The sequence below is a fragment of the Chiloscyllium plagiosum genome, chromosome 19 (genome assembly GCF_004010195.1).
Source record: "Chiloscyllium plagiosum isolate BGI_BamShark_2017 chromosome 19, ASM401019v2, whole genome shotgun sequence".
Classification (NCBI taxonomy): Eukaryota; Metazoa; Chordata; class Chondrichthyes; order Orectolobiformes; family Hemiscylliidae; genus Chiloscyllium; species Chiloscyllium plagiosum.
The window spans coordinates 15,848,539-15,866,001 of NC_057728.1; positions in this window are offsets into that span (position 1 = coordinate 15,848,539).

The following is a 17,463-nucleotide window of genomic DNA, read 5'->3' on the forward strand; positions in this document are numbered from 1 at the left end:
TTGCTTCCTAAAATAAAGTGGTTTCAAAAATTTTTGTGTTCGTTACTGAATCTTTGAAATTGCAATATTGCAAATCTGCAATATTTGACCTTGATTGAGATTTCAATGGAGATTGTTAATTCCCTGTGAAATACTTGGTTCCGGATATCACCGTGTGTATAGGCAACATCCGGTTCACAATCAGCATCTGGACTGTCATACAAGATGGACAGTTTGTTGACAGCCAGAGACACTGGTCAAAAAAAATTCTTCAGAGACTGGAGAATGCTATCTATTATCCGAGAGTCCTCCTGTTCTAGCAGTAATTCCCTTTCCATAAAGAAATGATACATTATTGTCATGTATATAGATGAGAATTCCACGGTGAGGGGAAAGGTGCTTGCGTTTGTTCACTATCAGGAGGATATTTTGTTTAAACCGTGGTGGAAAACAGAGTCAAAGGCAGCAACGTTTATATACAGACATGGTCTTTGTCAGGTTCCCAGCTGCAGGGGTTGGGTGGAGGCGGGGGGGGGGGGGTGTAGAGAAATAACCTAAAGACATGAACATCCCTTTGATACACAGCGCTAATAAAATGTTGAAATCGGTGAAAGGTTTGGGCAATAGCATCTGCAGTCTGATGTAGTCTCGCTTGCGTTTTTGCTTTCAACCTGTACCCAACATGGAAACTGGCTTGCATTGTAAAAGGTGGAGAGCCAACAGATTCCTGAATCGCCAGTTCTTTCGGTACTAAAGGAACACATTTAGTCGAGACAGGGTTAGATCCTTGAGAGTCCACACGGACTCCGTGTAATAATTTGTGCACATCTTACACCACAGTCTGTTCATCGTCTACAATCGACTCTGTCCTCAAGATTTTGTGAAAATTCAGATAAATCCTTGTGTTTCACGGTTCGTTGCTGTCAATTTACAAAACACACCAGTTATGTGTAGCATTGGTTTACAACATTAATGTGCAATTCTAATTAATATTAAACTAATTGCTGATTTTTTTTGTCAGTGGGTTTTTAAAGCTACGTTTATACTCCAAGGTCTGCGAATATGAAATAATGGAGAGAAATACAAGTGTAGAGCTAAACCTGGCTCCGTAGACACCAATAAAGGAGGTCAGTGTGAGCCACTTTTTGGCTGGTCTGTGTAAAACCCTCACTGCTGCACTGCAAAGACTCATAGCAGAAGTTATGGGGCTGTTCTTTCCGTTGTGCATTTACTGTCTGATTATTAGAGGTAAAAACAATGACTGCAGGTGCTGGAAACCAGATTCTGGATTAGTGATGCTGGAAGAGCACAGCAGTTCAGGCTGAATGATTCCTGATGAAGGGCTTTTGCCCGAAACGTCGATTTCGCTGCTCCTTGGATGCTGCCTGAACTGCTGTGCTCTTCCAGCACCACTAATCCAGTGTCTGATTATTATCCCGTCTGTATGAGACAGGACCTGGGTAATGTTGAAATCCAGGAGGGCAGAGGAGAGATACCGTTAGATTGTAAGGTACTCCCTGGAAACAAACAAAAAAAAAATTCTTTGTTTCCGTCAGTAAAAGGCAACGGGGTTTCAAACACAGTAAGTGTAGGTTTCCCGAGGTACAAAACTGTTTGTCAGTAGCCTTTTAACTGACGACATGACAGCATCACACAGTACGACTTGGAATGGCACTGCCCCGATGTCCAGTTAATGTAAGTGCAATAACCAGCAATAAGTAGACTCCTTTGTCAGTGCTTTTTGTAATTGAAGCGCTTCTAGTTAAACTACTCTGGCAGCTTAAATATTGCTTTCGGTCACTAATGGGCAATCCATAGATTAGGAAACTGGGCCACAAAAAGTTACCAAATATGAAGTGGGTCGTCTTAATGCTGCTGGCGATGGTACTGACGCAGAGGTAATTGGCAATGTTTCCTGTCACTAACAACATGTATTGTGGCAGACGCACCTAAATGTTTTAGCGTTCAAACTCTTGTTTTCTTCTCCCGCAATCTCGTACTGTGAAGCACTGTCAACAGAGTGCTGTGTCAGACTTTCCCATAACGCACATTCGCCGAGAGCGGGGCTTAAAGCATGTGATCGTTCTTCAGTTGTTTAATTGGTAATAATTAGAAGCAGCCGAACGTTGTGTTAACTCCCCCATCAAAAGATCAAACATAATAGCGGTTTAATGGAAGAGGGGCCTGAGCTACCAATTTGAGTGTGTTGCATTCACAGCACGTTAGCGAGAGAAAGAGCGTTTCGATTAGGGTAAAGGAGCATTCAATGTAATGCTAATATAGTATCTGGGAGCGTTAAATTACAATTCAGGGGGATAAGTTAAAACGTTTTAAGACAATATTGGGGGAAAAAAACCGACCCAGATAATAGATACATCTCCAATGGGTAAAGATAAGCGAATTTCAGTATTATGAAATCAAATGCCTTGTTCTGTTTTTATTACCCTTTCTGTTCAGTGTCTGTAGCCACCGTCTATTTTCCTAATTACGTCGGCCATTTCAAAACGTGTTACCTTAACCTATGCTGTTATTACTATTGATGCTGACGAGGAAATCTTCACAACAGCAGACCTTCAATTTCGGCTAATTTTTGCATATTTTTTTTAAAAAAGCCGCAGCCCTCCCAACTTCCTCAAACCACACATCGTATTTATTTGTTTTATATTCATCCTGATACATTAGCCGTGTCATCATTCGATTAATCCGCGTCACACCGTCGGTTTTTGTCCCCCCCCCTTTACCGAGGAGAGTGAACATTGAAAAAGAGATCCCAGCGATTCTTGGTGCACATCCAACAAAGAATCTTAAGATTCAAAAGAGCCGGCGGCTCCTTCAAATCTGCCTTATTTCTTTTCATTCTCTTGAGCAACTTAAATCTTCACTCTTCGCGTGTTTTAACTGGTCATTTCTAACTGAGATTAATCCCAGAAAAACCATCACGTTTAAAAAGACGCTAGATGTTATAAATATAATATTTAGATTTTTTAAAAAGCTAAACGAGAATGTGACAAATCATGTGGATAATGTTAAAGAGACTCAGACTGATCCTACGACGTTGCATGCCAACAATACACCCCTAACTTTGCAAATCAGCTCCATCTGATTCCGAACTAACGTTTACCCCTGCCAACAAATATTGCCCTGCCATTTACACTCATGTCATTGCATAATGTGTTCATCTTGAACATTTTGTACCACTATCCTCCCCGCCCAAAAAAAAGCACTTCACGCGTTAATTAGATTTCAGACAAAACCACCAAGAAACTACAGCATTAACAAAGTGGACATCACTGGATCATTGTTAAAGCCTTTTTCTCCTTTCTCGTACGAACCACAGGGACACGGTTTTACAAGCCGCTTTAGCTGGGCTAGAATTAAATACTTCTTTAACTGCAAAATAAGTGACATCAGATTGTCACATTCTCGTTTAACTATTTTGCCCTTCGTTATTTTATTTATTTACCAATTGTATTCAGCTTTTGTAAATTCCAATTCGCCCCGAGAAGGGGCCTTCCCTTTTCACATCGCACACGATACAGATCCCTAAGATTGATAAACAGCATTTTAGTGTTGACACAGAAGTGTGGACTAAACCGTTTCGGAAGACCACGCATTCGAAGAGAATCTGACCTGAACTATATGCTCCGGTTGGAGCGGAGTGTGGCTCAGTGGTTAGCACTGCGGCTTCATAATGCCAGGGTTCGACTCTCACCCTCGGGTTATAGTCCCTGTAGAGTTTGCACATTTTCTACACCAGTTGTCTCCCCTCAAGGGTTAGGTGGATCGAGGTTAACGAGGTAGGGGTGTGGGTCTGGGTGGATTCGATGGACCGAACTACCTGCTTCCACACGGTAGGGATTAAATACCAATTTAAGTTCATCTACACTATTGATGTCAACCTGCTGTGAAGCTGAAGCAAATCAATTTCTAATCGGCATGAAAAAAAATTACTTCATAAATAAGCTAACTTCATGTGAAAACAGTGATGCAGTGCGACCGAAACAATTACACATCAGCTGGTTTTTTTTTGCAGCTGAACTGTGCTAGCGGAATTAAGGATTGTTCGTTTTGCTAATAAGAGTTACTGGGTTTGTTCAAGTTACCAAATGTTAATGGTCAGACTGTCCATGCTGTTGACCACGTAAACTTGGAGCAAGCACTGGAAATAATACTTGAAGAGCTAAGAAGGCCGATGTTGAATTAAGCCTGTCATTTTTTTTTCTTTTGATTTTACTGTGTAACATACGATACGAATCCATTTGTGTTCACGGCGCTAACAGATCATATTCGAAATCTATTTTTTTTTCACACGGAATTCCCAAAAATCGCTACAATTTAGCAGCCATCTGCTCCCAGACATGTGGGTGACATCACGCTGAATAAACGAGAGGAATTGGCTATTAATTGCAACGAAGCAACCTCCAAGGAGGAAAAGTGCTGATACAGTAGAACCTCAACTTGTGACGGAATTGTCATTTTGCAGTCAGCTTAAACTCTTTTTCAATCGGTTGTTAATCTCAGTGTTAACTGGGGCCCCACTTTTAGCAACTTGCTTTCCTCTACAAACAGATTGCTCCGTGCTGCATTCACAAATAGTACTCAAAAGGCACACCAGCCAGACGGGAAATCGTGATGTCCTCAGAACCTTATGTCTAAGGCAGACATTCGTTTGATAAGATGTTTATCAGTAAGAATTATGAATTGCCATTCAGGATGTACCTATTACCAGGTTCATCTATGCAGATTTGTGACTGGGGAGATAATAAATAATTGTAATTCTGCCACAATCTGCTCAGAACATGTGTGCAATTACAGCTCATTGGCTGAATTACTGCCAACGCTGCGTTATTCGTTCATAATCACTATTACAAAACAATCAGCCACCATTTCATGGTGACAATACTCTTCTCAAAGCCTAACCTTGAGATTTTTTTTTTAAAACGCGGATATTCACGTTTACTTGTGGATTCAACTATCGATTTGCTGGCACTGTTGTATTTAAAAGCGCAGAGCAATGGCTAAATTCATGTTGCAACTTAGCACCGCACCACCAACAATGAGCACTTCCTCCACATCAGCTTTGTTTTCATCAGATCAGTTAAGTGTTTCCACACACACACACATCGCAGTTTCGCCGCGTATTGTTTGTACAGAGAAAGCACGCACATTGGAAAACGACAGCAGTTTGATGGAGTATCGAAACGGTCTCCTGACGGCTTTAACTGTATTCTGGAAAATAGGTATTGGGTTACAGTCTGAAATTGATTGTGGACTTTACTGTGGCTCAAATTCTAAGGAATGCGGCAGAATCAGCAATGTCCCCACTCGACTGCGGCACACGTTGAGCAACGAAAAAACGATGTGGAGACTTGGGTAATGCACATTGGTCAACTCAAGTGGTCTCCATCATTACTGGGCTCACAGACCAGACTGGAGGAGCTCATTCCGGATGTGCCATTCTGCGTTGACCCCCGAGTGTAGGAGGGTTTTTTTAAAAAAGAAAATTTCACTGAGTCATATAAAGAGACTTCTCAGCTGAGTGAAAGAACTGAGTTTTTAAGGACCTTCTTTAAGGAGGATAGTTAGGTTTGTTGCCAAGACGTGCAAGGGCTGAATTCCCGAGTTTCAGGCCTTAGTAGCTGAAAGTATAACTGCCAGTAATGGGTAATTAGAATTAAGAATGCTCAAAATGCTAACCTTAGAAAGAGCACAGATACTTTGGAGGGTTGAGAGGCTGTAGATCACAGATGTAGCAGGGTCCAAGGCCATGGAAATTTTTACCTCATGCACTGAGCAAAACTGTAACAGAATGAGCAGATTAAAAAGTACACAACACTCGGATAGGAGACCCCCAGGAATACCAGGCGTAGTTTGTCTGGGCTTTCTTTGACACTCTTGTGACCTCGTGTCCCTACCTCCCGAGTTCAAGTTCCATCTGCTCCAGAGATGTCATAACATCTCAACGCGTTGATTAAAATAGTCGTAGTCGTGTCAAATGGGAATAAACGTTACAGTTGACATACAGGGACTATACTGCACACAACAGTAATATCAAATCAAAAGCAACTCTTTCCTGAATATTTTGCACAGGTCCACATTAATGGAATTATTTACAAACTCACAGACATAAGCAAATGTCTGTTAAATTGAAGAATCGTAGAGTTTTGAAAGCACAGAAAAAGGCCCATTGAGTCAATTTCAAACATGAACCACCTAATCCAGTGGTAGCCTTGCAGGCATCGTATTTAAAATGCTCATCTAACTACTTCTTAACTGCCTTTTTCAGCCTTTTGGCCAGTGTGTCCCAGATACCAACCACTCTCTGGGTTAGACCCCTTGGTTAGCGAAACGATAAGAGTGCGGTCGAGTAACACCAACACAGCATCATTTCCCGCACGTGACCGAGGTTACCATGAAGGTCCCAACTTCTCCACCTCCTCACATATGATGACCCTCAAGTTAAACCACAACCAGTTATGCCCCTCTCGTAAGAAAGCGGGACTATGCGCAGTTGCACTGCCCATTACTTCTGCGTAGAATTCAACCTAAATGGCTTTGTGGATCCGTACAAATGGACAACTCTTTGTATCGGCAAAAATATATTGTCAACAAAGCAGTATACATGGGATTCAAGTAAAAGCCGTAGAACTTAGACGGATAGTTACAGTACCACTTCAACTTGTATCTGTAAGCGTGTACTAAGGCAATATGTAGGCTATCGTTTCAGTCTGAATGGAGTAAAATTAGGTAGATAGCTCGCATTCTTTATCTAAATAAATATTGCCATTAAAGATCACCACAACTAATGCTGAATTTCAATGGCAATTTAAAAGTGTTTATCTTGTGGTATCCAGGTGTGGGCATTGCATGCAAGTATGCACATTTAAAAAAAAACGCATCCTCTATTGAATTGAAACTTGAGACGGTGGTGCTCCAACAGCTGCCTTCAAAACTTGGGAACCATCCTTGGTGTTTATCTCACTAATATTCCGGCTGCAGCTCTTCAGTGAAAATTGCCTGATGATAACTAATGCTAAATGTAAACAAGTTATTGTCCTGAGATAAATAAGAACTGATAAACCACCTAATTTAGTTAAACATCCCAAGATGTTTCTCTAAAAAAAACTTTACTCTGAGTCATATAAAGAGACTTAACAGCTGAGTGAGAGAACTAAGTTTTAAGGAGCTTCTTTCAGGAGGATGGTTAGACATACAAGGGCTGAATTCCCTAGCTTCGGGCCTTAGTAGCTGAAAGCATAACTGCCAGTAATGGATAATTAGAATTAGGAATGCTCAAAATACTAACCTTTGAAGGAGCACAGATACTTTGGAGGGTTGAGAGGCCAAGTGATCACAGATGGAGCAGGGTCCAAGGCCATGGAAATTTTTGCTTCGTGCACTGAGCAAAACTGTAACAGAATGAGCAGATTAAAAAGTAAGGAGGAATGGAAAAGTGGTGTGCTTCAACTGAAGGCATGTGATGCACTGCCATAAATGAAGGGATTTAGAAATGAGAATTGGAGCGTAATAACAGAGCGTTCGAGAGAATAGTACATTGGCGGCCATCTAGCAAGGAAGGAAGAAGCAGGCAAAGCACAATTCCTTTAGGAGTGTGACATTTTCAGTACTAAGTTAGCAGTGCGGGTGCAGACTCATGGGGCAATGCAACCTAAAGAAAATTACAGGAGGGAACAGAAGAACAGTCACCATCAGAAATCCAAATATCAGGGGAATAAACTGACATTTTTATTTGGACAACGTACTGCATTCACAGGTTTAGGTGGAAGGGGAAAAAAATTAAACAGGACTTTACCCAGTGCCAAGTGCTAGTGAACTCAGAAATAATGCAAAACAAGATCACATGTGGTTGGATAAATGGTACAGGAGGGAGGCATTCAGATTCCTGGGCACTGGGATTGGTTTTGGTGCATGAGAGAACTGTCCAAGTGAATAAGTTGCACCTCAGTGTGGTCATTGTTCTCAGAGGAAAGTTAACTATAGTATTACTATAGGGAAAGAAGTAAACTAATTTATCAGAGAGATGGAAATAGGATGAAATATTAGAGAAGAGATAGGAAAAAGCAAAAAGCTTGGAATTCAGAAATAAAATCAGTAAATCCTGGAAATGCTCAACAAGTCAGGTAGCACCTGTGGAGAGAAACACAGTTAACATGTTTAGGTTGATGATATGTCATTTAAGGTAGACAGAGAGCATGAGAACCAAAATTCATGAGTTTACAGAATACTTTAGAATAGAAGAGATCAGATAGGGGCCAAATGTCAGGCAGTCTGGGATAACTTTGAGTTCATATACCTAAATGCCCATAGCATGGTCATTAGGATTAGTGATTGGGAGATACAAGTCAGTCACTAAATGGCACTCTGACAGAGTGATAATAACAGAAATATGACTCAAAATTTGGGATGTAGAATTCCTGGAGTGCAGATTAGGTTCTGGAATATGAAGTTGAGCAGGAGGATATTTAAATGGGAGAATGCTTGGGGAACAGTGAGTTCTCCATCATGTTTCAGATGGTCATGGATAAGAGCAAGGTACAATCACAGGTTGAAATGTGTAGCTGGACGAAGGCTAATTTCAGTGAGTTGGTGTGTATTTGAGTTTTTGGGAGGCTTTCAATTATGGGATGGTTCTGGTAGAGTGGCCACGTTCCATAGCAATCAATCATCTAATGTTTTATGGGAATGCTCTATACTTGAGGCAGTTGACCAGTGTCACAGATTCACTGCTGCTGGGACAGCAAAGCTTCCATATTTGCGATCTTTGATCTTTGTGCAGATGTAGTACAGTGCTCTTGTCCTAATGATGTATCCCTATTAACTGGATTCCTTTGCAATCCCACAGTCTCTCCAGCAACACACAACCTATTCCAACACCCTTACCTGGCCCCCTCCACTCTGGTCCCACACCCTCATCCCATCCCTACCCTGATCCCACACCCACACCACCATTCTGCCCTGCTCCTTTTACCTAGCCAGCATGCCCAGCACCCCTTGGGCCCCTGCCCTCACTATCTCTGGATTCTGAACATGTACATTCTTTCTGGTTGTTCTGAGATGACCAAGAATTTTCCAATAGTGTAATTTTGAAAGGCAAAATTCGTCAAGATCTACCAACATGCTCAAGCATACATACAGGTCACATGAGGACAGAAAAGAATAAGAGAAACATCAGAAAAGAACAACAGGAATACAGAATACTGGGTTAATGGTAAGATTCTTTGTAGTGTGGTTGAGCAGAGAGACCTCGGTGTCCTTGTGCATAGATCCCTGAAAGTTTCCACCCAGCTTGATAGGGTTGTTAAGGAGGCATATGGTGTGTTAGATTTTATTGGTAGAGGGATTGAATTTCAGAACCATGAGATCATGTTGCAGCTGTACAAAGCTCTGATGCAACCGTGCTTGGAGTATTGCATACAGTTCTGGTTGCAATATTATAGGAAGTATTGGAAAGGGTGCAGAGGAGATTTCCCAGGATGTTGCCTAGAATGGATGGAAGGTCTTATGAGGAAAGGCTGAGAGATTTGAGGCTGTTTTCATTAGAGAGAAGAAGATTGCAAGGTGACTTAATGGAGACATACACAATGATCAGAGCTTCAAAGTTCATGAGATGATTTGTAGTTTGGGTGCTCATTGTTGTGGTTCTGTTCGCCGAGCTGGGAATTTGTGTTGCAGATGTTTTATCCCCTGTCTCGGTGATATCCTCAGTGCTTGGGAGCCTCCTGTGAAGCGCAATGATCAGAGGATTAGAGAGAGTGGACATTTTTCCTCAGATGGTAATGACTAGCACGAGGGGACATAGCTTTAAACTGATAGATATAGGACAGGTAGGTTCTTTACTCAGAGTAGTAAGGGCATGGATTGCCCTGCCTGTGACAGTAGTAGACTCACCAACTTTAAGGGCATTGAAATGGTCATTAGATAAACATATGAACAATATTGGAATATTGTAAGTTAGATGGGCTTCAGATTGGTTTCACAGGTCAGCGCAACGTTGAGTGTTGAAGGACCTGTACTACACTGTAATGTTCCATGTTATATTTGTGCATGAATCTATATATTGACCCAGCATTAATAAGAATATCGATCAACTCATCTGTCATGTGAAACATAGTTTTATCAAGACAGATTTTTAATTGGTAATGAGTTGAAAGGATATGAAGACACTGCAGGAGAAAGGGGGTAAGAAGCACATAGAGTCATATAGTCATAGAGATGTACAGCATGGAAACACACTCTTCGGTCCAACCCATCCATACCAACCAGATATCCCAACCCAATCTAGTCCCACCTGCCAGCACCCGACCCATATCCCTCCAAACCCTTCCGATTCATATACTCATCCAAATGCTTCTTAAATGTTGCAATTGTACCAGCCTCCACCACTTCCTCTGGCAGCTCATTCCATACACATACCACCCTCTCTGTGAAAAAGTTGCCCCTTAGGTCTCTTTTATATCTTTCCCCTCTCACCCTAAACCTATGCCCTCTAGTCCTGGACTCCCCGACCCCAGGGAAAAGACTTTGCCTATTTACCCTATCCATGTCCCTCATAATTTTGTAAACCTCTATAAGGTCACCCCTCAGCCTCCAACGCTCCAGGGAAAACAGCCCCAGACTGTCCAGCCTCCCCCAATAGTTCAAATCCTCCAACCCTGGCAACATCCTTGTAAATCTTTTCTGAACCCTTTCAAGTTTCACAACATCTTTCTGATAGGATCAGCCATGAACGAATGGTGGAGCAGACTTGATGGACCAAATGGCCTAATTCTGCTTCTATATCTTATGAACTTACGAACCTCACCAATCAAGAGAAACTCTCCTTTCTTTGGAGCCATGGTGCAAGATTGAGACTGATATTCTTCATGTTACTATTGAATTTAGTGACTGACTCTATTATCAAATTTATCTTTTGTGAAGCAAATCAAGGATACATTTGTAAACAATATTGACACATTGATCACTGTATTTGGAATGTTCAATATACCTCAACAAATTGTGTCCAACAATGGTCCACTCCATTCTATTATCCTGGTGCATCCTTCCAAGACAAATGCAAGAAATGGAATATTCATCATACATCTTCTTTTCATTACATATATTTGAATCACCTTCAGAATGAATTGTTCATACTCGAAAACCAAATATTATGAAACATCAAGCCACCAATCCAGATTTTTGGATAGCTATGTTAAATCTATATTCTACTCCTCTAGGCAATGGAGTAGCTTCACAAGCAGTTCTATTGTTTGTAGAACAAATTCACACAGTTCTTAACTCCAACTCTCTAACCACCTAACTACATGTTTGCAACACATTATAGGTAAGAAGGGAGATGCAATTATGTTCAATAAGCATCCAGGCAGTTAGCCTAACTTGAATCAGGACAAAGAAAACATGTTTGAGATTTTTGCACAAACATGTGGATTATGGAAAGATACCACGTTGATATGACCGGCTAAGGTAATCTAGTATTGTAGTGAGCAATGGTAAACTCCTGTGAAGAAATTGACAGTATACCTGAACAATTAACCAATTATATGGGATATTGACTTGATTACGGAAGATATCATGCCAGGCAACGACCATACATCTATGACAAACAAAACACATCTATCAACTATGACAATGGGTCAATATATAGAGCGAAGTCACACACCCGAGCAATAAATGTATTGGAAATGGTTCTGATCAAGTTGTACATGTACCAAGGCATCCTCTGAACCAACAGAGGCAATATATTTATATGCATCCTTGTGCATGTTTATTGGACGAAGATTTTGCATTCCTTAAAGGGAAAAGTGAAGGTAAGGGCAATGTTATACGATGGCATAAATTACAGACCACACCGATGCTGTACCTTTTAGACAGTCATATGACATCACAACATGTGACATTCACTATAAACATACTCACCTCACCTTCTCTCTGTGTCATGAAGTCAGTGTAGAGACTTCAGTTACTTAGAATGTGCATGTAATGTAGAGTAACATCAGTAAGCACCAAACCCAGGCTACATGTGTAAGTTTGTATACAATAGTCAGTGTTAGAAACAATTTAGTGACATAACCAGGCAAACAAGGTGAGTATAAATGGCATGTTCAGCAACATCTGATGTGTGTATCATCCCAACCCCACCAGTCTGCCTTTCCAATCCAACTCCTGCATATCACTTCGTACTTACCTTCTGCACTACCACTTTATCATCTACGCATTCCCTGTCCTTCCCATTTAACCATCCACCCTTTTCTTAAAGCAATGTCATCTGTCTCCCTCGTAGTCATCATTACCATTTATTATCAAATCCTCTTTTTAGCGTATGCCATTACTTTCACTCTTTGGTTTCTTCTTTCCCTCTTTGCAGGAGAAGATAGAGGGAGGGGCAGAGAAATGAAGGTATCATAATACTGACATTTGCCGACAAAGCTTTGGGGCTGAGACAAGTCGAAGAATGCCAGGATGTTGAAAATAGGGAAATTAGGGTATTCCAGCAATTTGGTATGGAGTTATTTATTACACAGCTGCACAGAATACATCACTCAGTTATATTAAAACAAACTCGTTTGCCAGTGTAATATGGTCACATGCACTTAAGAACAATAACTTTAATTGTTCAAATTTATGTCTTTAATCTCCCATAAGCCCATCAAGTGTCCCACAGGAGATGCTGCAAAAGATAGTTGAAGATTCCTCAGAAGAGGACATGCACTCTGAGCATACTGTATCACAGGATTCCTGCAGACCACGTTTCAGGTCAAATTCACATGGTTGCATGGGACTAGCAAGACAGGCAGGTAGGTTTTCACGTAGTGTCTCACATTAAAAATGAATAAGAGCAGATGTTGAAGATTGAGTCATAGTCATAGAGTCACAGAAGTCTACAGTGCAGAAAAAAGGCCCTTCAGTCAGTGCTGGTCAAGAACAACCACTTCATTATTCTAACACCATTTTCCAGCACTTGACCCATAATCTTGTGTACCTTGGCATCACAAGTGCACATCTAAATACTTCCTCAATGTTATGAAAGTTTCTCCCTCTACCACCCTTACAGGCAGAGAGTTCTAGATTCCCACCATCTCTGGATGAAAAGATTTTCCTCTCTAAATATACTGCCCCTTACTTCAAGTTGATACCCCAATCATTGATCACTCCATCAAGGGGAAAAGTTTCTTGCTGACTACCATGTCTATGTCCCTTATAATTTTATATATCTCAATCATGTCTTCCCTCAGTCTCTGTTGCTCCAAGAAATACAACACCAGTCTATCCAATCTCTTTTCATAAGTAAAATTCTCCAGACCAGGCAATATCCTGGGAAATCTCCTCTGCAACCTCTCTAGTGCTATCATATCACTCCTATAATGTTGATTCAAGACCACACACAAACTCTAACTTGAACCAACGTTTTATACAGTTCAAGCATAATCTCCTTGCTCTTAAACTCTATGCCTTGGTTAATAAGGGCAACTATCCCAAATGCCTTCTTAACCACTTTATCTATCTGTTATGCTACCTTAAAGGACTGGTGGACATGAACACCAAGGTTCCTCTGATCCTCAGTGCATCCCAAAGTCCTACTGTTTATCATGCAGTCCTTTGCCTTGTTTGTCTTGCCTAAGTGCATCACCTCAAACTTATCCAGAAGAAATTCCATTTGCCACTCATAGCCCATCTGACCAGCTTATCTATATCCTCTTGTAATTGAAGGCTATCCTCCTCATTACTTACCACCTCATCAGTTTTCATATCATCTGCTAACTTCCTGATCAACCGTCCTACTTTCAAGTCTAACTTGGTTATACATACCACAAATAGCAAGGGCCCCAGCACTGATCCCTGCAGAACACCGCTGGAGACAGGCTTCCAGTCACAAAAAACACCTTCTAACATCACCCTCTGCTTCCTGCCACTCAGCCAATTCTGGATTCAATTAATCATATCACTTCCGATTTGATGGGCTCTACCTCTGCTATCAGTTTCCCATGAAGGACCTCAAAGATTTTGCTGAAATCTAAGTAGACTACAACAAATGCATCACCCTCATCTACATACTTGGTCATCTCTTTGAAAATGTCAAAGGTCACACATGACCTCCCCTTAACCAAACCATTCTGACTGTTCTTAATTATAAATCCCTGCCTCTCCAAATGCAGATTAATTTGATCCCTCAGAATTGTTTGCAACAGTTCCCCATCACTGTGGTTAGAGTGATTAGCCTGCAGCTTCCTGGTTTAGCCCTCGCTCCCTTCTTGAATAACAGTACCACATTGGCTGTCTTCCAGCCCTCTGACACCCTTCCTATGGCAGAGAGGAATTGCAAGTTATTACTAGTGCCTTTGCTATTTCTTCCCTTGCATCACCCAACAACTTGGGATACATTTTATCATGCCCTAGAGACTTATTCACTTTCAAATCTGCCGGTCCTCTAAAAGTCTCTTCTCTGGTTATCCTCATTTCTTTAAGTATAAAATTAAAGTATAACACAGACTTTAATTTCTACACCCATACTGTCCCTCTCGCTAGTGAACTTTGACACAACGTATTCATTTACAGCACTACATCCCCTGGCTCTATGCACAAATTATCACTGTTGTCTTTAATAGACTCCACTCTTTCCCTAGTTTATTCTTTTATCCTTATTGTCTGTGGAATAACTTGGAATTTTCCTATTCCATCTTCTATTATTCTTTCATGCCATTTTTTGCCCAACGAATGTCCTTTGTTAAGTTTACCCTTCCTTTTGCTGTTTTGAGCTTTCTGGCAAATTAGTTTAAACTCTCTCCAGTAGCATTAGCAAAGCTCCTCACAAGGAGGCTGATCCCATTCCAGTTCAGGTACAACCTATCCCACCACTCCCAAAAAGTGGTCCTCAAAATCTAAAGCCCTCCCTATTGTACAATCTCTTTAGCCACTTATTCATCGATACTAACCTCCTATTTCTATACTCAGTAGCACATGGCAATGGAAGTAACCCAGAGGTTATTACTTTTAGGGCTGTGTTCTTTAATCTACTTTATAGCTCCTTAAATTGTTCTTGCTTGTCCTCATCCTTTATATTTACATACCTGTATTTCATTAGTACCAATATGTACCATGATCTCTGTTTGCTCTATCCCTTCAGAATGCCCTGTAGCCTTTCAGTGACATTCCTGATCCTGATTTGGAGATGCCGGTGTTGGGCTGGGGTGTGAAAAGTTAAAAATCACACAACACCAGGTTCTAGTCCAACAGGTTTATTTGGAAGCACTAGCTTTCGGAACGCTGTTCCGTCATCAAGTGGTTGTGGCAACTTTGTATCCCTGATCCTGACACCAGGAAGACAACTTATCATCCTGAAGTCTCTTTTGCAGCCACAGAAAGGTCTGTCTGTTCTCCTTACAACTGAATCTCCATGACTAGAGTGCTCCTTTCTCCCCTTTTGTGCAGTAGACCCACCCATGGTACCATGAAGTTGGTTGCTTTCCCATGCACAATCATCTCCCCTATCAGTATGTCTGTTTGAAAGGGGGAAGGACACTACCTGCCTTTCTGTACAATACCTGGTGCAAAACTGAAGAGCCCATGTCAAAGATAGAAAGACGTTAGAAGATCTGCTCAGCTGGACACAGAGACTTAGCCTGCTGGTAATCTTAGAACAGCTGCAGACTAAGTTTGAGGTAGAGGGAGGCTTTCCAGTGTCACTGAGCGTGACTGCACAGAGATTAGAGGTGTATTCCTCAAGCAGAAACATTTTAATGTGTGGACCTATACAATGATGCCTTTATCCATGAAAAGAGGTGTGACTAGCTTGGAGGATCAAATGCAGCAGTCCAACAAGTGTGTTCTGATCCTCACTAATGGGTTTGCACTCTCAAAATACCACCTTCAGCAGAACTGACCAAAGCATTGCACCAGAAAATCAGCATCTCTCTGAATTGCGGTAAAGCACACCTCATCTCACTGCAAGAAAGAACAATAGGTGATCCATGCAAGGGAAGATGGGCAAAGGGGGCATAGAAATGGGACTGAATTTTAAAAACTTTTATTTCTCACCCACTTTCTCCAATTGATCAGTGGCCACTACTGTTTCATTTCCCAATATCAAAGTCTGCACAAATGCAGGTAGAACAGTCTTTGGTAGGCATTCAGAGTCTAAAACCTAGAGGATATTTGGCTGAGGACATCTCAACACTCAGAGATGAGATCTGATCAGCCTGACTGCAATCACAGTGGTAACGCCATGCAGGAGTGGCAGTAAAAGAATAAAGATTTTGCAGTTGCCTGAGAGTGAACTGATACTGGATCAGTGGTGCTGGAAGAGCACAGCAATTCAGGCAGCATCCGAGGACAGATGCTGCCTGAATTGCTGTGCTCTTCCAGCACCACTGATCCAGAATCTGGTTTCCAGCATCTGCAGTCATTGTTTTTACCTTAGTGAACTGATACAACCTAATTAAGTCAGACCAATATGTGGGCATTCTGAGCAGCTACCTGTGTCACTGTTAGTGCCATGGTGACATCGTATTTCTCTGCTTGTTTCTTTTCCTGCTGTAAAGGAACAGTATCCTCTGCAATTTGCTTCTCCTTGCTCATCTCCTCCTTGATGAGCTTGTACAAGCGATGGCACGCCTCACTCATTCTCCAATCCCTGGCTGATAAGTATAGAAGGTTTGCTTCCAGGCTGTCTTACCAACTGAAGCATATCTTCACCAGCCTGATTGTTTACTCTCTAATGCATTTTGTTATCATATGGCTTCGATTTTTATGCTCGAGTCCCTCATTGTTGGACATTGCTGATGGCGTGAAGCATGTCATCCAGTTGGATAACTCTTGTCTCCAATGAGCCAGCTGGAAAACCTGTGCTAACCTTGGAGGAGCTCGGGGAAAATGCATTGGCTTGGGTCAGATTAATCTGAGCAGCTCCATGAAGGTTTTGTACAGACCCACCTCGTAATCTTTTGGTCATTGCACATGAGCTATGCATTGAGGGCGTTGAAGCTCTTACAATTCACAAACATTCTGGTGACCTGGATTGCCACATGTGATTCCTGTAGGAACCCATCAAAATGCAAATCTGCACCCCTGTTGGTACAAACTGGCATCATTGCTGAGATAGTTTCCAGCTCTGACAAAGACAATACACGCTGAAGCACTTGAAGCCAGCAGACTGCAGATTTCTACAAATATTTTGTTTAATCTTTCATGAAATGTACACACTGTTGGCAAGGAAAGAATAAATTGTCCATCCTTCTAAGCCATGTTACAGCAAGCTGCAAATGTCTCCTGCATCCTTAATGGGTACTCTGAGTCTCCTGATGCACTGTTCAGACATGTCCATTAAGCTGATCTTCAGTGGATGCCGCCATCTTGATGCCTTTACTGCCTGATAAAGAGAATGAATTTCTTCTGAGATTCTCTGGGTGCTATAAGGATGCTAATGTGCATTATTTACTGCCCGTATCGGAGGCAGAGTTGGAGAAACCTGAT